At 41.0% G+C, this 24,158-nt stretch overlaps 1 long non-coding RNA gene across 1 annotated transcript in view; it reads right to left on the bottom strand.

The window, feature by feature from the left end:
* Nucleotides 1-24,158, bottom strand: part of LOC117086790 — a 466,047-nt gene that overhangs the window by 378,308 nt on the left and 63,581 nt on the right. The window contains exon 3 of the long non-coding RNA XR_004438576.1: nt 19,688-20,155. This is a non-coding gene — a long non-coding RNA (uncharacterized LOC117086790). The remainder of the gene's footprint in view (nt 1-19,687; nt 20,156-24,158) is intronic.

The raw sequence follows: 24,158 nt of genomic DNA, 5'->3' as shown, positions 1-24,158 counted from the left end.
GCCTGCGCAACAGAAGGAGACTCTGTCTCAAAAAAAAAAAAAAAAAGACTAAGTGCTTTGACTTCAATGTTTGTTCATTAAGAATGACCCATAAAGAAAGGGAGCTGACAAGCCACAAACTTGGAAAGAATGTCTAAAGGACACATAAAATGCTACTACCTAGAATTTATAAAGAGCTCCTATAAAAAAGCAAATTACAGCCAGACACAATGGCACATGCCTATAGTCCCAGCTACTAAGAAGGCTAAGGCAGGAGGATCACTTGAGGCCAAGAACAGACCATCCCAGGCAACATAATGAGACCTCATCTTAAACAAACAAACAAAAAGAAAATACAGACCATAGAAGAAGTGATAAATGCAAATATGTATTTGCATACAAATGGCCAATAATATATGTAAAGATGCACAATCTCATTAAGTATTCAGGAATGCAAATTAAAATCTTTTTTTTCGAATTAAAATCTTATATAAGAAACTGTGCTAAACACAATACCAAAGATAAGTTTGCAAGGATGTTGAATGATAGGAATACTTTACTCATTACTCATAAATGTTTGTCCCAACCACCTTGAAAAACAAGCCAGCACCAACTCAGCATGCCCCCAGGAATATATGCATGCCCTGTAATCCAGTTATTCTTTTTGGGAATATTTCCCAGAAAACCACTTGCTCTGTGCACCAGGATACAAGAATGTCCACAGCAGTATTATTTGCAATGACCCAAACTGCAAACTACTTGACTTAGTTTAGCTTCTCTCAGAAGCAGACCCTAAGAGAAAAATTAAGTTTATTTAGAAGAAAAAAATAAACAAACAAACAAAAAACTGGTAGGGGTATGGGGAAGTAATACAGGGAAGAAAAGGTAGCCAATAAACGGTGCACCATTAAACCAACTACTGTGTGAGTCACTGGGGCATCGTCTCATAGAGAAACTAAGGGGACTGCAATTATCCAAGGGAGCTGCGGTATTTACACCCCAACTCCCCAGAGTCATTGGTTGAGACCTGCCCCCAGGGGCACTCCTGGCTTTCTGTGATGTGCAAGACTTTCTGTAGTTGGGATGGAGAGGAGAGCCCTTAGGCACAGATGCAGATAATGCATCTGCAGGTTGATGAGTGCATCAAGGAAGATCTAAGATGCATGGGTGAGGAATTGACAGAATCTGCTACAAAAGAAAACCCACAAGTCCACTGTCAGGAAATGGATAAACTGAGGTACATTCATACACAGGAGTACTACACAGCAATGAAAATAAATGTATAAAGTTGCACACATCACAAAACATGTAACGTTAATTTTAAAAAAGGCAATAGAAGAAACAGTACAGTTTCATGTATTTGAAGTTTTAAAACATGCAAAATAAAGTAATTATTAGTTAGGGACACATATATGGTGAAACCATGAAGGAATACAAGCAAATGGAAAACAAAAATGTCAAGATGCTGACTAACGTAAAATATGCTAAGAGAAGGCCGGGTGCGGTGGCTCAAGCCTGTAATCCCAGCACTTTGGGAGGCCGAGACAGGCGGACCACGAGGTCAGGAGATCGAGACCATCCTGGCTAACACAGTGAAACCCTGTCTCTACTAAAAAATACAAAAAACCAGCCCAGCGAGGTAGCAGGCGCCTGTAGTCCCAGCTACTCAGGAGGCTGAGGCAGGAGAAAGGTGTAAACCCGGGAGGCGGAGCTTGCAGTAAGCTGAGATCCGGCCACTGCACTCCAGCAGGGCGACAGAGCGAGACTCCGTCTCAAAAAAAAAAAAATGCTAAGAGACTAAAACAAAATTTTGATAATTTTGAAATTGTCAAAATAACATTTTATTTTGGAGAAATTAACTTTAATTGAAAAGGGAAAAGTTGTATCTGAGGTACAGGTGAGGAGGAAAAACTGAAAGATAAAACAGAATTGATCCTGTTCTCAGCTGGATGGCAGATGCATGGGTCGGCATTTTATTGCTGTCTATTTCAGAAATGTATATACACTTTTTATGCATAAAATATTTCAAAAAAGTAAAAGATTGAAATAAAAGATATCAAAACATTCACATAATTTCTCTGAGTGGAAGAATAATGGATTTTCTTTTCTTCTTTTTCCTTTTCTGTATTTTCTGCAATAAATATACATTCCTTTTATATTAATAAGACAATTTGAAATTAATCATTTCCTCATAAACCCCCCCTTATCTCCCAATTCTAGTTCTACCACCTTATACACATGGCCAATCTAGAAAAACAGGGAAATCAAACAGTTCCTTGATTCCCTGTTGTGGTTATTAACTTATACAGAGATCCCCGGTTTGCTAATTCAGCTGCAAATTTACATTTGCCCACAGGCATTGATGCCAAAAGAAAAAAAAAAAAAACTAGGCCAATTCTAAAATAAATCATCCAGTGGGCAATTAAATACTAGATAAAAATTGAAGGGAAGAAAGAATTAGAACTTTATAGGTTAAATCCTATTATAACAAATTTCATATGACAGTTTCTATTCTCTCATGAGAGATTTTAAGTGGAATTCAGGTTATGCCAAACATTGCTTGAAAAGATTGAAGTATTTAAAGACTATTAAGAGACTCAATGTGTTAATAACAATCACAATCACAAGTTTTATTTTGAAAGACAAATTATACCTGAAAAGGGGGAACAGACTGCATGGTCTACATAACTACTGAATACGGGAAGACCGAAGCTCCAAGATGCTTGAAATAACCAACTTGTGTATTCATCAAATGCCTTGTATATTTTATCAAACCATTAAAAACTAAAATCATTACCGCTGCTCTCAGAGGTTACGTCTATCACACAACTGGTTCCACTATTTGAATATAAATTTATAATCAATATCAATCATCCTATCAATGCTAGAACAGAATAAATGTTCTTCATGGGTTGCAAAAACGTATTATTATAGTCACTACTAGAAAGCGGGTGAATTTGTGATGCTCTACAATGCATTTGTCCATTCTATTAGCAGAATCATGTTTTGATGATGCACTAGTTAATATGTCTTCCTTTGGGACTCCAACATCATTAAGGTTTATATACTCCTAATCTGAGAGGCCTAAGTGAATAGGCCTGAGGGCCCCAGGAGCACTTAAAAGCTAGTTGGGAAGAAAAGTGCCTGCCCAAATAGCTTTTGCAGAGCAACAGACCGTGAATCTCCTTTGTGAGCTCAGATAAGCTTGGACTGAAGAGGACTCTCATAAACTCCTGCTTACCCAAACTGCAATATCTGCCTCTGCGAGTTTCTAGCCCTGACCCCTGACAGCCCCTTCCATTTAACCTGTTCTTTCAGTGTGACTGTGTATAACAAAGGTTGTGCAGGCATGCCGCATGCCCTACAAGATTTCAATTCAAAATTCTCTTAAAAACCAAGCTTGGGGGCTGCAGGTTTTGTATCACAGTGTCTGAAAGAGAAGAGAAAAAAGAAAAGGCCCTCAAATTTTGAGGTATAACAGTATGTACCTCATAACCATATATAGTTTACAAGAGCAGCAAACGTATTATACTAAGAACCTTGATTCAGAAAAATCCGGTAGCCCACAAAGGCTGAAAGATTAAAAAAAAAAAATTGGAGTCAATCACAAAAATAAACGATGTAATTTTTTCTTAAAAAAAAAAAATTACCAAACCTCTGAACCATGTATTGTTTTCCGTTTAATAAAAGAAAAATATTTTCTGGTTTTCTAATATGAAAAACCAACTTCAAAGGAGCTTTATAAGTACCATCAGGTAGTGTTGTCACCCAGGCAATTTCAGAAGATCTTTCAAACCACCCTCAGATAACTCATCTGTTACCTGGCAACTCTTATGAGAAAACATCTTTAAAGAGTCCATAAACAATCATTATCTTTAAACAGCATCCCAAAATCTAAAATCCCTGGATAACACAGACTTTTCATTTTTACCTCTCTCAGACTCTACCTCACAACTCCTTCTCTAATTTAAAAAAATAATAATTAAAAAAACTAATGAGAAGAAGTCCTACAACAGATTCTGTAAAAATGCCCCTTGCAAAAATGGGTATAAAATGAATCTATCTTTGAATTTAGAGAAAAGACAGAGGCAATAAAAGGATCCAAGTTTAAATGAGGAAAAATCTTTACATAATCATTTACTTTTCCATTTTAATTAAACTTGAATTCCAAATGATGCTGAGTTTATTAACAAGATAATTCTTTATAAGTCACTACTGAGCAGGTTCCATAAGGATTTTATGGTCTGTCAATATCAAATGGTAAAGAGTAATCTAAGAATTTAGTGAGTCAATAAAATAAAAGGCATTCACAGTACACCCACACGTAACCTGAGAACTCCCTTGAGGACTAGGGGGTTGGTTTCAAGTGACTTTCAACATCACCAATTAAAGCAAAAGCTTCAGTATTAAATATGCCATTTGCACCTCAATCTACTTCATCTCTCTCTCCAACCAACAGACAGCTCCCTGAGTACAGTTGCACAAGTGCCCACTATGTATCTTGAGAGACGAAATTAGAATTTTTACGGCTGGAAAATATTTACAGATCACATAAATATTTACACAGATCAGAGAAGTAAAATAAATTTTGAATCACCAAAATGTACTACTTACTGGGGTGCTCTGTTTACCCCAGCTAAGCTCTACTGACTACAGTGCTATTTTTTAAGGCCTTCTGGAGTTCCAGGTTCAGACCTTTACTAAAACACAATGTAAGGATTCCAGATTTCCAGTGTCCTAAAATCGTTGTCCTCTTTAGGTTAAGTGTAAATGAGTGAGTATGTGTGGGTGAGGAGAAAAGATTTGAGAAGATGTTGAAGAGGAGACAGAGTATCTTCAAAGGAAATTCCTCTTAACCCAATATGGGATTTCTGGAAATTCAGGACAGTTCAGTGTAATACGAAGTATCACTTAAGTAAGAAGGTGCATGAAAACACTTATGTTAGAATTCTCTGTATTCTTGAATAAAATATAAGATGGCAGAAATCTAACAATCTGAGAATTATAATCCAATTTTCAGCATTGCAATGCTGGGTCATGTTTTACTTTTTCTAGCAATATCTTATTTTAATTCAATATTTACAAGAATGGAAAGTTAAGTAGCATAACTCAAAATTCCGATGTTATACTGGAAAACATTTCTGTCAAATAGGAAAATAACCCTGCACATGGCTGTTTCTCCTCTGAAATTACATTGATATCGACCTCCCCTCTTCTATAGAGGAACTTTACCATAAAAGGCCAGGGTTACATTCAGCGAATACGTGACTAATTCCCACTGCATTAGCTTTAATGCAACTGCCACAACCACACAACCATTTACACTCACAACCATTTACACTAACACCCTTTTACACAACTGCTATGACTTTTGCTAAAAACTCAGCTGTTACATCTACATTTTTTACAAGATAATAATGTATCTGGTAGAGCCACCAAGGGCCGTGACAAAAACACGAAATGTAGAGGGCCTTGAGGGTTGAATAAGCCCATTGTCTGTTTTCAAACAAGAGGGCTGTATTCATGTTGAAACCAGAGTATAAAAAGTAGATTAGAACAAAGCCTTAAAATCAGAAACAAGTCAAAAGTAGCTGAAAACCCACTCACATGTTTTAAACTACAATTTCTATGCTTTGCATTGTTTCGTATATTTCCCCTACAAAATAAACATGTGGAGATGATAGAAATTTATGAGAGCATCACTTTGATAGAAGAGGTACTTTTTTTCTTTTTTCAATTTATCTTGAATATTTAAAATACCTTTTGGGGGAGAAGAATATCCTTACCATTTTAAAAACATATAAAGTGAGCTGGAGATCTGTCAACTTATTAAGGACTTGATTTTATGCTTCAGTCAAAGATATGTTACATTAGAGAAAAAATATTATTTTATACTTATATCTCTCTGTACTGTTTATTAATAAGCAGTTTCATGTAAATTACCTTAATCCTCATAACAACCCTGTGAGGTAACTACGGTTGGTTCATAGGTGGATTAAAACCCTGCATCTCAGTGTAGAAGACATTTGTCACGTTTTCCCCCTAGCTAGCACCTTTTGAACACCCTTAGTGTAGCTTGATAATTTTCAGCTAATAGGTCCCACTTTCCAATTAAAGAACTCAGAAAAGCCGGGCGCGGTGGCTCAAGCCTGTAATCCCAGCACTTTGGGAGGCTGAGACGGGCGGATCACGAGGTCAGGAGATCGAGACCATCCTGGCTAACACGGTGAAACCCCGTCTCTACTAAAAATACAAAAAATTAGCCGGGCGAGGTGGCGGGCGCCTGTAGTCCCAGCTACTCGGGAGGCTGAGGCAGGAGAATGGCGTAAACCCGGGAGGCGGAGCTTGCAGTGAGCTGAGATCCGGCCACTGCACTCCATCCCGGGCGACAGAGCAAGACTCCGTCTCAAAAAAAAAAAAAAAAAAGAACTCAGAAAACTTCGTTCTCCAGTCTCCTTTGCAGCTAGGGTGACTTCAGTACCACCAATTAGATTCACTATTGCACAACTTGGATTCACATGCAGGCAACTTGCAGGAGGAAGATACATACTGGGATGGATTTGACTTGGTTTTACAGGTAAGGAGGGCAATCATGGTATCCAGCTTAGGGGACCAGTGATGGTTGCAAGGTCGCCTTCTCAGAGCAGGCAGATTTCCTGGCAGCACTAGAAACCACAGCATCCGGCGTCAGGGCTCACGCCCGTAATGCTAACACTTTGGGAGGCTGAGGAGGGCAGATCACTTGAGGTCAGGAGTTCGAAACTAGCCTGGCCAACATGGTGAAACCCTGCTTCTACTAAAAATACGAAAAATTAGCTGGGCGTGGTGGTGGGCGCCTGTAATCCCAACTACTCAGGAGGCTGAGGCAGGAGAATCACTTGAATCTGGGAGGCAGAGGTTGCAGTGAGCCGAGATAGCGTCACTGTACTCCAGCCTAGGTGACAGATCAAGATTCCATCTCAAAAAAGAAAAAAAGAAAGAAACAAACCACAGAAATCCAGGGCTCAAGGGGGCAGCACAGATGGTGACAATTTCCTCTTTAGGCCAGTTCTTTGCCATGGTTTTGAAAATTGTTTCCAAAACATTTAGCTATGTACCTAGTTCTTCAGCCCTCCCAAGGCGACCACAAGCTTCTCAATATCCTCTCAATAAATTCCATTTCTGCTCAACCAGAGTCCATTTCTGTGGCTTACAATTAGGGATCCTAATTCAAACATTTACTGAGGTTGTCGCACAATATTCATTCTCTTTGGGAAGTCTTCTCTGGGCAAGCAAGCTTTAGGCTAAGTCCAAAGGGATGCCTAAGACTCAACCAAGCCAAAGTTGAGGTGTTGAGCTGGGGAAAGGGGAATGGTATTGTAGGCAGAGGGCCAGGCAGTGCAAAGGCCCTGTGGTGGAAAAGATGAACAATCAGTCTTGAGCATAGTGAATGGCATGGGGGAGAACTTAATGAAATGAGGCAAAGAGGTGGGCAGAGGTCAGCATACAAGAGCATGGTCACACATGTTTCACCTCTAGGCCTGCATGTCAGAAAAGACAATTTCTTTATTAAGCCAAAATAAAAGTAGACATAAGCAACACACATTTGAAATTCAACCCTGAGAAGTTTCAGAGTAAGAAAGACCAATACCCCAACTACTAGGTAGGGTTCCACACATGTAAAGATAGTGATAATGTTAATAATGTTTTCCCTATATGCTTTTTTTTTTTTTTTAGACAGGGTCTCTCTCTGTTGCTCAGGCTGGAGTTCAGTGGTGGGATCTCAGCTCATTGCAACCTCCACCTCCTGGGCTCAAGCAATCCTCCCACCTCAGCCTCCCTGGTAGCTGGGACTACAGGCCCACACCACCACACCTGGCTAATTTTATATCCTTTCTTATACACACAGAAACATTCCCATGTTATTCAAGTATTCAAGTAATAGCCCAGCCGTAAAAGTCTATCGGACGGCATAGTGGATGTGAACTGAGGAAACCTGGGTCTGAGAACTTAAGCAAAACTTACTAAATCCATAATCTTAGAAAAATTACATGCATTAGGCCAGGTGCGGTGGCTCATGCCTGTAATCCTAGCACTTTGGGAGGCCGAGGCAGGTAGATCACAAGGTCAGGAGATCGAGACCATCCTGGCTAACATGGTGAAACCCCGTTTCTACCAAAAATACAAAAAAAAAAAAAAAAAATATTAGCCAGGCATGGTGGCAGGCACCTGTAGTCCCAGCTACGTGGGAGGCTGAGGCAGGAGAATTGTGTGAACCCGGGAGGTGGAGCTTGCAGTGAGCGGAGATCGCGCCACTGCACTCCAGCCTGGGTGACAGAGCAAGACTCCGTCTCAAAAAAAAAAAAAAAAAATCAGATGCATTATCTGGGCATGTTGCCCAAATCAATAAGATAGAGAAGCATCTGCTGCTCTCCATACCTCATAGAATTTTAAGGCTCACATGAGTCAGAAGATGTGCAAGCTCTATATATTAGGTATTATTAGTAACGAGTAATTGTGATGGCGATAATAGCTATTAGGAAATGTCACTGGGCATGGTGGCTCATGCCTATAATCCTAGCACTTTGGAAGGCCAAGGCAGGAGGATCCATTGATCCCAGGAGTTCAAGACCATCCCGGGCAACATAGAGAGACCCTGTCTCTACAAAAAATAAAAACTAAAAAAATTAGCCAGGCATGGTGATACACGTCTGTGGTGTTAGCTACTCGGAACCTGAGGCGGTAGGATCGCTTGAGCCCAGGTGGCAGAGGTTGCAATGAGCCATGACCATGCCACTGCAGTCCAGCCTGGGTGACAGAGCGAGGCCTTGTCTCAAAAAAAAATTTAAAAATTTGACCAAATGCAAAGTACTTTGGGATGGTTTATCTTTTCATTTCTAAACTATTTAGTGGAAGTTTCTATGTGGAATTTTTGGCTGCCATGGTTTTGACCTCAAAAAAACTCACAATCTAGAAGACACAAACAAGTATATTGCAGCATTATAAATGGTAGTAACAGATAAACCACCATTTTCAGAACACATACTTTGTCTTACTCATCTTTGTATCTCTAGTATCTAGGTGGCAGTACCTTAGAGATAGTAAGCAAGATATTGTCTTTGCCTGCATCTAGTTTAGTCATTCCCCAATTTGAATGTTAAAGATAATTAAACAAATCACAAAGCAAATTCTTAGAAACCAATCTTGTTGCCGGGTGTGGTGGCTCACCCTGTAATCCCAGTACTTTGGGAGGCCGAGGCGGGTGGATCACAAGGGTCAGGAATTCAAGATCAGCCTGGCCAACATGGTGAAACCCCGTCTCTACTAAGAACTACAAAAATCAGCTGGGCGTGGTGGCACGCACCTGTGGTTCCAGCTACACGGGAGGGTGAGGCAGAAGAATCGCTTGAATCCGGGAAGCGGAGGTTGCAGTGAGCCAAGATCGTGTCACTGCACTCCAGCCTGGGCGACAGGGTGAGGCTTGGTCTCAAAAAAAAGAAAAGAAACCAATCTAGTTTGGCCAACTATGCAGCCAAATCCATGATAACCAAGTTTTAAAGGTTTCATTTAATCTTCAGCATATTTCACCACAGAACAGTATGAAGATGGTGGATTTTTTATAAAAATATTTGGCCCCTGGCCAGGCGCAGTGGCTCAGGCCAGTAATCCCAGCACTTTGGGAGACCGAGGCGGGTGGATCACGAGGTCAGGTGATCGTGACCATCCTGGCTAACATGGTGAAACCCCATCTCTACTAAAAATACAAAAAATTAACCGGGTGTGGTGGCACTTGTAATGCCAGCTACTCCAGACGCTGAGGCAGGTGAATCACTTGAACCTGGGAGGCGGAGGGTGCAGTGAGCCGAGATCGCGCCACTTCCCTCCAGCCTGGGCTACAGAGCGAGAGTCCATCTCAAAAAATAAAAATAAAAAATATATATATTTGGCCGAGCTCAGTGGCTCACGCCTGTAATTCTAGAACTTTGGGAAGCCAAGGCAGGCGGATCACCTGCGGTCAGGAGTTTGTGACCAGCCTGGCAAACATGGTGAAACCTTGTCTCTACTAAAAATACAAAAATTAGCAGGGCGTGGTGGCAGGCGCCTATAATTCCAGCTACTTGGGAGGCTGAGGCAGGAGAATCACTTGAACTGGGGAAGCAGAGGTTGCAGTGAGCCAAGACTGTGTCACTGCACTCCAGCCTAGGCGACAGAATGAGACTCTGTTTTGTTTTGTTTTTTGTTTTTTATTTCAAATTCAAGCCAGGTGTGGTGGCTCACACCTGTAATCCAAGCACTCTGGGAGACCAAGACAGGAGGATCACTTAAACCTAGGAGTTCAAGACTAGCCCAGGCAACATAGTGAAATCCTATCTCTACAAAAAATACCAAAAAATTAGCCAAGAGTAGTGGTGTGCGCCTGCAGTCCCAGCTACTCAGGAGGCTGAGGTGGGAGGATTGCTTGAGCCCAGGAGGTGGAAGCTGCAGGGAGCCGTGATAGAGCGTCTGCACTGAGGCCTGGCCAACAGAGTGAGATCCTGTCTCAATTAAATAAATATTCAAAAGAAACAGCTTCTGGCCAGGCGCAGTGGCTCACGCCTGTAATCTCAACACTTTGGGAGGCCAAGGTGGGCGGATCACCTGAGATCGGGAGTTCAAGAACACCCTGACCAACATGGAGAAATCCCATCACTACTAAAAATACAAAATTAGCCAGGCGTGGTGGCGCATGCCTGTAACCCCAACTACTGGGAAGGCTGAGGCAGGAGAATCGCTTGAACCCAGGAGGCGTAGGCTGCGGTGAGCCTAGATTGCGCCATTGTACTCCAGCCTGCGTGGGCAACAAGAGTGAAACTCTGTCAAAAAAAGAAAGAAAAGGAAGGAAGGAAGGAAGAAAGGGAGGAAGGAAGAAAGGGAGGAGGGAGGAAGGGAGGAAGGGAGGAAGGGAGGGAGGGGGGAGGGAGGAAGGGAGAGAGGGAGGGAGGGAGGAAGGAAGGAAGGGAGGGAGGGACGGAAGGAAAGAAAGAAACTTTTGCCCTCTGTGTCTTCACTAATAGACGCGGACTACATTACAAACCCCAACAGCAACAACCGAGATTCACCAGCCTTAGAAGAAAACACCAGAGATACACCTAAGCCATCCCTACTGCGCATGAAAACCCATCGCCTTCAGAAAAAATAGTAGCAACTTACATGGCATTCCACAGCCCACCTCAGAAGCACATCCCAACGTTTCACAACTCTCGCAGCCAGACTGTGAGGAAAGCAATTATGAGTGGAAGTCAGAGGTGGGCATGGATTTCCAAATAGCAAAAGAGTCTGTAAGTTGAAAGAGAATGTTCGGTCACAGCTTGAAAGTGGAAGTAAAAGGGACTATTAAGAAATGACAGCAAAACTAAGACTTACTGTCAAGAAAGAGAAGCAATTCCAAGAACTGTTTAATCCATTAAACTGATGCCCAACTATCCAAGTATATTCAGGACTTAATTTGATCGTGCCCTGATCTGCCTTTACATTTTAATTAAGATTAGCTGAGCATGTAAATGAGTTTTGAGCATAATATCCTAGGGTGAACAAAACTAAAAAGAACGGAAATAAGTCCATCCCAGAAGGAAACGCGGGGAAAGGCAATCCTTGGGGACCCTTTGATCCTCAAGGTGAGGGCACCAGACAGATGACGAAGGTGGTAGCATTAAGAACTCAGCTGGAAGCGCTTTTCCATTTAGGTTCCTCCTTGGAAGGGTGCCCGTTCATGACAAAGACAAGGAAATGCAGTAAGTGTGAGCAGAACTTAATATAAACAGTGAGCTCTTTCTCAATTCTAAACTGCAGGCCTCCTAAATCCACATCCTGGTATTATGTCTTTAAAAAATGAAAAACCTAGCGATACAGTCTTAGCTCATACTTAACTTGTTATCTAGGATATTCCTATGTTACATTTTTGCCTTACTTACATAAAGCCTGTCGTTCAACACTTTATAATCTTTTAATTCATTTTCTTCTCCGTTTACTCTGTCCTTCACTTTTCCTTGTATATTGTATTTATGTAAATGTATGTATTATAAAATTACTATATGTATATACATGCAGTCTAAAACTAAATCTTATTCTACTGATCTAAAGTTAACTAAAAACATTAAGTAACAGATCTGCAAATTACTAAACTGAAATTTTTTTATGACTTCTGTGTCTAAACTTTCACAATTACAATTGTTTTCAAACTTTAAATATCCTTAATTTTCCAGGATTTCTTCCAAAATCATTATTTCCTGTCATCAAAATAGTTTTAAGTTTCATAAAACATCCATGTATACACAGACTTTTTTATCTGCTAATCAACATCATCCATAGGCCATTTGTTTCTAAAGATAACTTCAGTTAAAATTTATCTTATTCATCAGTTTAGGTGGCAGAGCTCAGACATGATGCTGAGCCCGAGCTCTGCAATCTGCACAGAAATGATTTTATACCCATACAATTGCTTCCTGCCAGAGGACTACGGGCGTGCAGCCTTGGGAATTTAAATGACCGATTTACCCAGGGAAAGAAAGCTTATTTTTAGTAAGTGGGGAAAAAAATGTTGATTTAATTTATTTTACTGCCTGTGAATCTCCTTTGGAAAGGAGAAGCAGAGTTTGATTAATTAGATTAGCAAATGCAGTAAGTTGTTTATTCACTTGGGTGAATCAATGTTTCCCTGAATTTAGTTTAGCTTTATTTTATGCTTTCAAACCCATCCAGTAGGTAAGATGGTGAAAGCCAAAAGCCTTTCTCTCCCACAGCTCCTTGGAATATCTTTTCACATGTTAATTTGATCTTTTTGTGATTGGAGGCAGACACATTTCACAGCGCCTCCTTCTCCCCTCCCCACACTCCACTCCAGCATATGGGTAACACACATATAGATGATAGAAAATTATAGATGATAGAAAATTGACTACAAGGCTCTATTTCCATTTTTTATGCCTCCTAGTTTTTAGTATTTTTCCTTTCCTGCTGACTTTCATTGTAAATTACATTTCTACCCGGTATTAAAATTCAAAAGGAAATAAAGAGCTTTCTCTGCTGTTAATGACAGCATATTTTAAGATGATTAGGAAAGAATTATTAGAACAAATTGCTTTATTTTTTTTTAAAAGTTGCTAAATTTCTCAAATGTTTGCTAGTTTTTCTTTCTTCATTCTCTTAATGACCTGTCTTTCTAAGGAAGTTCCCTTCATGTGATTTGCTACACAAAATCATTCCTGATTCATTTGTTACTGAGATTTACCGGAGTACAGCTGTTCAAACAAAGTACTTGCCTACGAAAGCCTGGGAAGATTGGCAATGATAATCAAATTAAAATTCCAGCTCTACATTCTTTTATTGGAGTGCAGACAATTGTGATATTTTGTATTTAAAATGCATTAAAATAAAAAGGGCAGAGCTCTGCAGCATCATAGACTACCTTTTTCCATTAATGACCTGGATGACACATTAAGAAGGGGAAAAACTTATTAATTCAGCAAGAAATCAAACGTCCTTTTGTAGGAGAGATTTTTTTTTCTCAACTTAAAAGAAAAAATTGAAGATCCAAGAGAATGGGGGCTTGAGATTTTCAGCAGTTGGGGACCACTGGAGATTATTTGACTCAAAGTGATAGGTATAACATATAAGTGCTGGTGGCCTGGACACAAGAGACTTGGGTGACTTCTCCTACACATTAGACACCATTGATTTTCAACTAAAGGTAGAACTGGAAGTGCTTTTATTCAAAGCCTGCAAAAATCACCTTCTCCAAGGAAGTTTAACATCTCTAGTTTTCTGAAAATGAAAAAAGATTACAGGATCACAGTCTCCCGTGAGCAAATGAGGCATATGCAACCAGCCTTGAAATTTGAAAGGAGAGAGAGAAAAATCAAAATTGGAGTGCATTCACCCTTCTGAATGTATTTCTTTCCTCCCTGCAAAGCATCTGTATCCTGGCTGAGCTAGCAGACAATGTAAAGGTTTCTTAGATCAAACAGTTGTAATATTTTTTTTAAATTACACTGAAAATAATACCCACCCCCAGAGACAAGTATCGTGTTTGCACAAGCAACAGCGTCCCCTTCTTACCAGTTCCCCAAGACCCCCACCTCCAGGCAGTCACCAAGTCCAATCTAGAATCCATCTCCTAAAAAGCTCTGGACTCCAGTCACTTTCCGCATTCCTACAGCCACTCCCCTAATTAGGGCTACTATTATCTCCCCACTGGATTACTGCATAAACTTCCTAACTAGTCTATCTGTCTTCCAGTTTGCCTCACCCCTTCCATTCTTCACACACCAGCTACACAGATCGTTCTAGGAAAGTCAGTCTCCTATTGGAATTAGGATAAATTCCAAACACCTTTACGGAGTTCAAAGTATGGTCAGGATCTATACAATGCTCCAGCCCCATTTCTCTGCTTCCACCTCACACTCCACACGACAGCCAAGCTAAACTGCTTTTATTCCCTCCCAACACCTCCCACCCCCGACCACCGCACGCACACAGTGGGCTTTGGCACATGACCTTGTGAATGCCCGAGATGCCTCCCACCCCAATCCTAACCCATCCTCCCCCTTTTCCATCCTTTGACCCACTCTTGTTTTCATCAAGTCTCTGCTTACACATGACATTCTCCCAGAAGCCTTTCCTCTAAGTCTAGGTTAGATAACCCCTGCTCACTCTCCCAAGGCATCTTATATTTACTCATTCAAATGATTTGTCATGCTACACTGCAATGCTGTTATGATTTGGCAATAGCCCCTAGTATGGAAACTCCATGAAGACAAGGATGGGACCTGCGGTGTTCAGCATCAAACTCCCAGCGCCAGTGCCTACCATCGTGCCTGGTACTTTGTAAGTGTCCAGCATAAATCTCTATTGAATGAATAAAATTAATTAATTAATGACAAAGTTTTCACTCAAACAGACTCTGAAGTCTCTGTGGCAAGTGTTTTTCTGGAAATGAGCTGGAAAGAAGGTCTCCTTTTTTAAGGTTTCCTAAAATTTAACCTAGCACATAGAAGGTATTTGATAAATATTTGTTATTTATCCTGTTTGTTACTGAATTGAGAAACAAACAGGATTAATCATGCTAATAGGTATATAAAAATGTAAAGAAGTTTTTTTTTTTTTTGTATTAAAACTGCTTGTCAAACATTGAATAGGGGGCCAGAACATGTAAATCCAGTTATACGGGTTATACGAGTGCTGGGTCTGAGTAGTCCTTACCCCATCGAGTGCTAGGTGACCTGGATTCAGTATGTTAATCGTTTGTTGTTGCTCCTATTTTATTTACACTACAAGCCACTACTCTTCTGAGATCAGCCCCACATAGAAAGGAGATTGCACCATTAGTTTTACTCAGATTTCCAAGTCAGAATACGATAACGAGAAAAACTTCAAGGTCAACCCTATTTCTCTTCATTCTAAGCAAATAGATAAATCAATATCCAAGAGAATCTTGCCACCTTATACAATAGTGATCCTGTGCACATCTGGCAGTCACCCCGGCCCACACTGGACTTTGTGTGTTTAGGCTTCCTTTATAATTTGAAGAACAAGGGTGATGACACAGCTCCTGTAACCAGTTCCAGTCCCTGTTTACTATTTGCCCAAGGCTCCTCCCTCAGCTAGACCTGAGATCTGGATTGAGATATTTACTATAAAACAAACCAGTAGTTAGAACCTTCTTTCACTCTCAAAAACACCTGGTACCTACAAAAAAAAAAAAAAAAAAAAACTATTCTATGGAAGGTTAAGAGCACCTACAGTCTCCACCCCAACCTTGTCCATCCTCATCTCCAGTTGTTCCCTGGTCCTTGTATCTCATGCCCCAGGCACACTACTTAGGGATCTCCACATCTTCCTCTGTGTTCTCCACAGGCTCTTTTCTATGCTTGGAATGTCACCACTCCAGTCTCATTGGCACTCATTGCCTAGCACTCTCTACTGATACTTTTTTTTTCTTTTCTTTTTTCTTTTTCTTTTTTTTTTTTTTTGAGGCAATGTTTTACTCTGTTGCCTAGGCTGGAGTGCAGTGCTCACTGTAACCTGGACCCCCCGGGATCAGGCAATCCTTCTGCTTCAACCTCCCAAGTAGTTGGGACTACAGGCACCTGCCACCATGTCCAGCTAATTTTTTAACTAATTAATTAATTAATTTTGTAGAGAATGGGGTCTCACTGTATTTCCGAGACTAGTCTTGAACTCCTGAACTCTCAACTCATACTTAAGGCCCCTCTCCCTGCACCCAAGCCAAATCAATCAGTTCCTCCTTTGTCCCTCCCTTCCTTACCTCTCTCTCACTTAATACATTAGAGATTGTAACTACTGCTCATGCATCTAGCTCCCCTAACAAGTTGAGAACTACCTACAAGCAAAAAATACATTTTTTTCTTGTTTATTTCCTCAGTGCATAAAATCATACCTAGCACATGTTAATCAATGAATGGCTATTTAATGAATGGCCCTACCTTATCCCTGCCCACAGCTGAGACGATGCATTAAAATTACCAGAACCTGACTATAATTCCATTCATCATGGTTGTATACATCATTGAAACCAAAAATGCAAGTACTACCATTTACTTGCTGTGTACACTAAGGGTAAATTACAAAACTGATTGTCCTAACGACAAGGAAATTGTTCAGCCTCTGACAGCATAATATTGAATCATTGTTCCAACTCGATCAGTATTAGAGACAATCCAAAGAGAATTTTTAGAGATTTTCAGGGGCACGCCCTACCTGGCCTTTTTAACATTTGCTCAGCAACCATTTGTTGAGCACCAGCAATACGTGTGTAGCTTTCCATGGTAGGCAAGGACTACTAAATTGTGTTAGAAAAGATCCCTGACCTTAAATGAAGGTCCCTTTCAGTCTAGTAAGGGAACGAAAGCAATTACTTAATGGATGTCACGTGAGTGGTAGAAACAGGTGATTACTGTTTCTACCCTCTTGGGATTTACAAGAGGATGAAGGCAGGTGGTCTTTCACTACATATTGCTAGTAGGATGGTAAATGTAGTCTAAGGTGACGATTTTGGCTCCTTTTAGGCCAAGGTTTGAACCATTTGTTTAGCTGCAGGTCTCTCAATAACAATGCAGGAGCTAGGGAGTTAAGATGCCTCTGCCTCGAAGGAGAAAGGAGGGCAGGGAGTCTTCTCAACTCTTCCAGGCTTTCCCCATCACGTTAGGTGGTTTAAGACTGAGTGCCTTCCAGGGGAAAGTTTAAATCTAACAAGCTTCAGCTGGGTGCGGTGGAGCACACCTGTAATCCCAGAACTTTGGGAGGCCAAGGCGGGCGGATCACGAGGTCAGGAGTTTAAGACCAGCCTGGCCAAGATGGTGAAACCCCATCTGTACTACAAATACAAAAATTAGCCGGGGGTGGTGGTGGGCGCCTGTAATCCCAGCTACTCAGGTGGCTGAGGCAGAGAATTGCTTGAATCTGGGAGGCGGAGATTGCAGTGAGCCGAGATCACACCACTGCACTCCAGCCTGGCGACAGCGATATTCCATCTCAAAAAAAAAAAAAAAACTAACAAGCTTCAAGATGAAGCTCTGGCCCAGAACTCATCTCCTCCCAGTCTCTAATGAGGACTGGCCTCTCCCACTCTCACAGCCAATTACTGACTCCCAGGTATGAGCTCCCAGATCACACACCACTAGGACACAGTCCCTGCATTTAAGGTCTAGTGTAACTGCAAATATTTACCACCATTTGTCTTCACTGCATTTGTTATTGTATGTTCCAAGGTTTTAAAAAAAACCGCTAAAGCCATTAATTATGCTTTCTAATATTTCTTTAACCCCATTTCCCTCCAATACAAAATCTCCATAATACCCTCAAACTCAAGTTATCTGTCTCCTTTATACAGGATATGGCCTGTGGTTTGCAAAGGATTTATTTTCTCTTACACTTGAAATGTAGAAATTTCCCACTAAGTCATGCAACTTCAAACATCCACCTTTCTCTGGAGACTACACAAATAATCACCACCCAAAGCCAGGTATATCCAAAATGGCCTGTGATATTTCAGAACAAATGATTCATAAATAGGAGTTCAAGGATGAATCCACCATTTGGAATTTTATGAAAAAAATCTAATGTGCAAGTGAATATATGGGTGTGTTTTTTTCCTTTTGGGGTAACATTCTATTGCTTTCAAGAAATTTTCAGAAGGGGCTGTGAGACAGACACACACACACACACACACAGAAACACACAGATCTAAATGAAATCCTAATTTTAGTGAAACATTTTTGTACACAAATGTGACACAATTTCTATTTGTCCAATAAAACCTGTTAAATGTTTCAAAATATTTTACCACATCTTTTAACTTAAAATATGATTAATTGCCAGGCGCGGTGGCTCACGCCTGTAATCCCAACTCTCAGGGAGGCAGAGGCGGGAGGATAGCTTGAGCCCAGGAGTTCGAGACCTGCCTGGGTAATATAGCGAGACCTCGTTCTCCACAAAAAGGAAAAAAAAAGACAAAAAAAAATATGATTAAAAGGTCTACCTTGCCAGACCAGTGCAAGAAACACAATGACCGTAGGAGAAGTAGCAAAGAAAGAGAAAAAAACACCTCCAAATATTTTATGCCTGGAAAACTTGAATCATGAAAAAGATAAGAAAAAAGAAGTAGGTCATTGTGACTTGACATTCAGAAATAAGCAGCAACATTTTATTCTCACTGACCTGTAAGTCACCCTCCAGCTCTGAATTTCATCACTACCTTACAAAAGGTCCCTGAACTACCTCAGCATGGCATCTGCTATATAATCTTCTAAAACTAACACTGGGAAACAATTTTTTTTTTTTTTTTTTTGAGACAGAGTCTTACTCCGTCGCCCAGGCTAGAATGCAGTAGCATGATCTCAGCTCATTGCAACCTCCACCTCCCTGGTTCAAGTGATTCTCCTGCCTTGGCCTCCCAAGTAGCTGGGATTAAAGGCACCCACCACCACACCCAGCTAATTTTTGTATTTTTAGTGGAGACAAGGTTTCACTATGTTGAACAGGCTGGTCTCAAAATCCTGACCTCAAGTGATCCATACACGCCTCAGCCTCCCAAAGTGCTGAGATTACAGGTGTGAGCAACCACAGCCGGCCGGGAAACAACTTTAAGAACATAATAACTACACTTAATTCCAAAAATTAATAAGGAGAATGTATGCTTAACAATAATGTGGTATGAGAGTCTGTGGAAAGAGGTCCTTGGGTTTGTTTTAAATGAATTAAATATATAAGGCTACCACAGACCTTTACCTACAATATAATTTATATGGTAGCTGGGCACAGTGGCTCACACCTGTAATCCCAGCACTTTGGGAGGCCGAGGTGGGCGGATCACCTGAGATCAGGAGTTCGAGACCAGCCTGACCAACATGGAGAAACCCCATCTCTACCAAAAATACAAAAATTAGCCGGGCATGGTGATGCATGCCTGTAATCCCAGCTACTCGGGAGGCTGAGGCAGGAGAATCACTTGAATCCGGGAGGCAGAGGTTGTGGTGAGCCGAGATCGTGCCACTGCACTCCAGCCTGGGCAACAAGAATGAAACTCCGTCTCAAATAAAGTAAAATAAAATTTATATGGTGTAGATTGTCTCAAAAGAGGAATTTGCATGTGGAGAGCCCATTTTAAATGTGTCCTGCATTTTTATCTGATACTATAGCCACTGGGGATTTATTTGCTTTCATCATTAGTTACCTGACATCTTTTCTGCATGAATCCACATGGAAAAGTATCTCTTCTGGTTCTGTTATTTGCTGCTGCAGTTTCCATCTGTAGTGCTAAGATCCATCCCTTATTTTATCTTGGACACCAAGCAAGCTTCTTTTCTTCACACTCTAGTCTCTTCTCAACAGCTTCACAGGGGAATCTCTGGGTTGCTTCAAACGCATCTAACACTTCTTTCCAATTATTTATGTTGGTGACAAACTCTTTCTCACCAACTGTCTAGGGTCACTCAGAGGTACTTGATTTGAAAAAGCATTCGGTTTCCTATCCAATATTTTGGTACCTCTCCAGCTCCCCACTTCAGCTCTGCCGATGTTAGCACATTGTTGAACAGAACTTGCCTCTTCCATCTTATCTGAGATTGGCTGTAACATCCATATGCTGAGTTGCTTCCACATTGGTTCTCATATCTGAAGATTATTAATATCAGCAACAACCCTTAAAAAAAAAAAAAAACCCATTGCTTTTTAAAAACCCTGAGCACTTTCATTACAGAAAGGACCCAATCCCAGATCTGCCACTTATTATCAGTGAGACATTCAAGCAGGTCCCTTAACCGCCTCCCTGAACTTCTTTTTCCTTTCTGTAAAATGGGGAGAATACCACCTTCCTCACTACGTTGTGAGCATTACATAGGTTCGTGCACGTGAAAGGTTTAGCATAGACACTGGCTGCCCCAAAGCTAGTGCTCATAAGTGTTAGGTACTTATTTATTCTGAGAGCAAAGTCTTAATTATCTGTGGATAGAGAGGTGAACATTAGCATGAAATTGTGCTTTTTTTTTTTTTTAAGGGAATGGAAACAATTTGCATTTTAAGAGCAAGCAGGCATTTTTGTTTAAAAATATCAAGGGCATATTGCTACAAGCTCCTGCTCTGCAGGGACACTGAACCCTTCAAAGTTCTTTCCTTTTCTCAATTTTGTTTTTTCCTCCTCCCCGTGAATGAAAACAGCACATAGAGAAAGGCTTTGTAAATGCTATAGCAAGACGACCATTTATAAGGACTCTAGATAAAGTCCTAGGACAAACTGGTTGCTACATCTAACCCCCTGAACAGGCTGACAAAAGATTTAAATTGTAGCAGCCATGTGAGAAACACACACGTGGTTTTAAAATATTTGAATTCCATTGTGCAGTTGTTGGTAAAACCCATGCAGACCAAGGAAGATGACACATTCAATAGAACACATGGGCCTCCATTGTGTCTGCGACCCCTCCAGGTATTTTAAGCACCAGAATCAAAGTACAGAAATAAAAACCAACAAAAGCCCAGTATCTGTCCATGCCTGGTCTTACCAAAAAAAAAATTGTTTTTTTTTTTAAAATAAGTCTCTTATGAGATGATTGTGGACTTATTTAGCCCAGTCAGCAGGATTTTTTTACTAAGCTACAATGCAAAAGATTTATTTTGTCATTGTCCAACACAAACAATTGAGGAAACTCAGCCTAGTGCAAAATCCCCAGGAGAAACAATCTGCAATTTAATTAGTGAATAATTGAAGCAATTTAAATACAATTCCAGGCATTTTTTAAAGTAATATTTGAATAGACAGCTGCTGCATCTACTAAGTGTTTAGGCAAAACACCATAATCCCTGATCCGATGAGATGCCCAAGGTTAGGAACACGACTGTCTGCTGTCAGGGCAAGCCCCAGAATTTAAAACAAAACTCCAGAAATCCTCCCTCAATGCCTGCTCCATCCCCACAAAATAAAGACATCACTAGCTAAATAGCCAGCCAGCCAGCTAGCTAGGTAGATAAGATAGATAAAGAAAACATTATTCACAGCCTTTTGAAGCACAGTAGAATGGAGACAGAAAAGGATTTAAAGCCCACAGCACTAAGCTGGAGTCCTGATTTGTTCATTACTTTTTTTCTGTTACTACTTCAAATTCCTCATTTATAAAATGGGAATATTAATGCCTACCTCACATGAGTTTTGAATCTTCAATGAGAATATAAGAAAACACCATATAAATGCTACTTGAAGATGTTGAGATGTTAAAGAAATGGAGAATATAAATTGAATTAGAGATATGTCACTACTGCACCTTCTACCATAAGAATTTTATTGTTTCAGCCTTTTTGTTTGTTTGTTTGTTTGTTCTTTTTTTATGGAGTCTCACTGTCTAGCCCAGGCTGGAGTGCAGTGGTGCAATCTCAGCTTACTGCAACCTCTACCTCCCAAATTCAAGCGATTCTCCTGCCTCAGCCTCCCGAGCAGCTGGGACTACAGGTGCGTGCCACCACGGCCAGCTAATTTCTGTATTTTTAGTAGAGATGGGGTTTCACCATATTGGTCAGGCTGCTCTCGAACTCCTGACTTCGTGATCCACCTGCCTCAGCCTCCCAAAGAGCTGGGATTACAGGCATGGGCCATTGTGCCCGGCCTGTTTCAGCTTTAAAGATTAATTTGTGCATAGAAAATATTTTACCATGCCCAGTTGCAGTCCTGCAAGATGAGAAGCGTTCTGGAGATGGATGGTGGTGGTGGTTGCACAATGATATGAATATATTTAACGCCACTAAACTGTAGGCTTAAAAATGGTTCGAATGGTAAATTTTATGTTATGTGTATTTTATCACAACTTTAAAAAATTATTTAAAAGCCTTTTACAGTGTAAAATCCCCTGGTAGCAGGAAATAAATCCTCTTCCTTTAATATTTAACTTGATCAACTGAAAAAGCGGAGAACAAGGGGCTGAGGATCCTTGATGTCCAACAAAGTATGAGCACACTGCAAAGGCATGTACAAATTCTAGGACCTTGGCCAAACTTCCCAAAAGGACTTTTTTGTTAACTTTTGTTAAATGCAAACAAAACCGATTTCAAAATAGAGGTGCCCACATGTTGGTTGCCAAGCCCTCAAACATGCTTTGCACACTTTAAGGGACAGGAATGGCATTTGTGCTATGAGTACTAATGAATACAAATTCTTGAAATGATTCAAAAGTTTACATCTGAAAACGTTTCACAGACTCTCAGTATATGCTGCAACAAGTGCATTAAACATAAGAAGAGCCCCCAAACTAGACCAAGAATCCACATTACAACTCATATCCTTCAAGGAGAGTGGACATTCCTGTTCTTGGTGCAGTTAGAGAGGTGTCATAGGAATCCACCTGTGATTACAAGTCCAGACACAGAAATAGCTACAGGCAGCAGAAGGGAGACGTGGTTAAGCATCACTGAAAAGGAGCTCCCAGCAGTCTCAGCTCTGTTACCACCCACTGGGTTACCTTGCACAAATCACCAAAACTTTCTAGGCCCCTGTCTACGCATCTAGCTCTCAGTGACTCTTTCCTCTATTCGAAGCTTGGCCAGGGAGGTCTAATAACAATATATTAACCCTATGTATTACAAAGTGCAGCTGTGAGGAAAAGAAAGAATATTTGAAAAATAAAAAAAAAATCATAAAAAGAGGGGTGGGCACAGTGGCTCACACCTGTAATCCCAGCACTTTGGGAGGCTGAAGTGGGCGAATCACTTGAGGTCGGGAGTTCAAGACCAGCCTGGCCAACATGACGAAACCTCATCTCTACTAAAAATACCAAAGTTAGCCGGGTATAGTGGTGCACGCCTGTAGTCCCAGCTACTTAGGAGGCTGAGGCAGGAGAATCACTTGAACCCAAAAGGCGGAGGTTGCAGTGAGCTGAGGGTGCACTCCAGCCTGGATGACTGAGTGAGACTCCATCTCAAAAAAAAAAAAAAACTAAACTAAGCACCATGATAACAGGGAGATAAGAAGAATCTAAATGACCAAGGCTGAACACCAACAGCTCAAACAAATACCAGGAAAAAGCATTTACAATAAAGACACATGGCACAGGTGCCACTGGCGAAATGCTAAGGCAACAGAAGTTCAGCTTCTGACCCCAGCATACGACACAATGCCCCCACCCCCATGCTATCTTGAAAGTCAGTGGAAACCTCAGCATCCACAGGAACCTGAGCCAGAACTGCAGCCCAGCCCTGAAAATTCTGCAAAGTGTCTCTGTGGTTGGAACAGAGATTACAATGGTACTAGTTCGGGGCAATCAGGTGAGGGAAGACAGTGTAACTTAGTGAAGGTCTAAATTACAAAACGGTGCCGGGCACGGTGGCTCACACCTGTAATCCCAGAACTTTGGGAGGCCGAGGCGGGCAGATCACCTGAGGTCAGGAGTTCGATACCAGCCTGATCAACATGGAGAAACCCTATACTAAAAATACAAAAATCAGCCGGGTGTGGTGGCATGTGCCTGTAATCCCAGGTACTTGGGAGGCTGAGGCAGGAGAATCGCTTGAACCAGGGGGTGGGTGGAGGTTGTGGTGAGCCTAGATCGCACCATTGCACTCCAGCCTAGGCAACAAGAGCGAAACTCTGCCTCAAAAATTAAATAAATAAATAAATAACAAAATGGTTTATCATCACACATTTCTTTTTGAAACTAAGGTAT

Source organism: Trachypithecus francoisi, unplaced genomic scaffold (genome assembly GCF_009764315.1).
Source record: "Trachypithecus francoisi isolate TF-2019V2 unplaced genomic scaffold, Tfra_2.0 Lachesis_group10, whole genome shotgun sequence".
Taxonomy (NCBI): domain Eukaryota; kingdom Metazoa; phylum Chordata; class Mammalia; order Primates; family Cercopithecidae; genus Trachypithecus; species Trachypithecus francoisi.
Note: the sequence above shows the minus strand (reverse complement) of the source record. Positions and strands in the feature narration are given on the sequence as shown.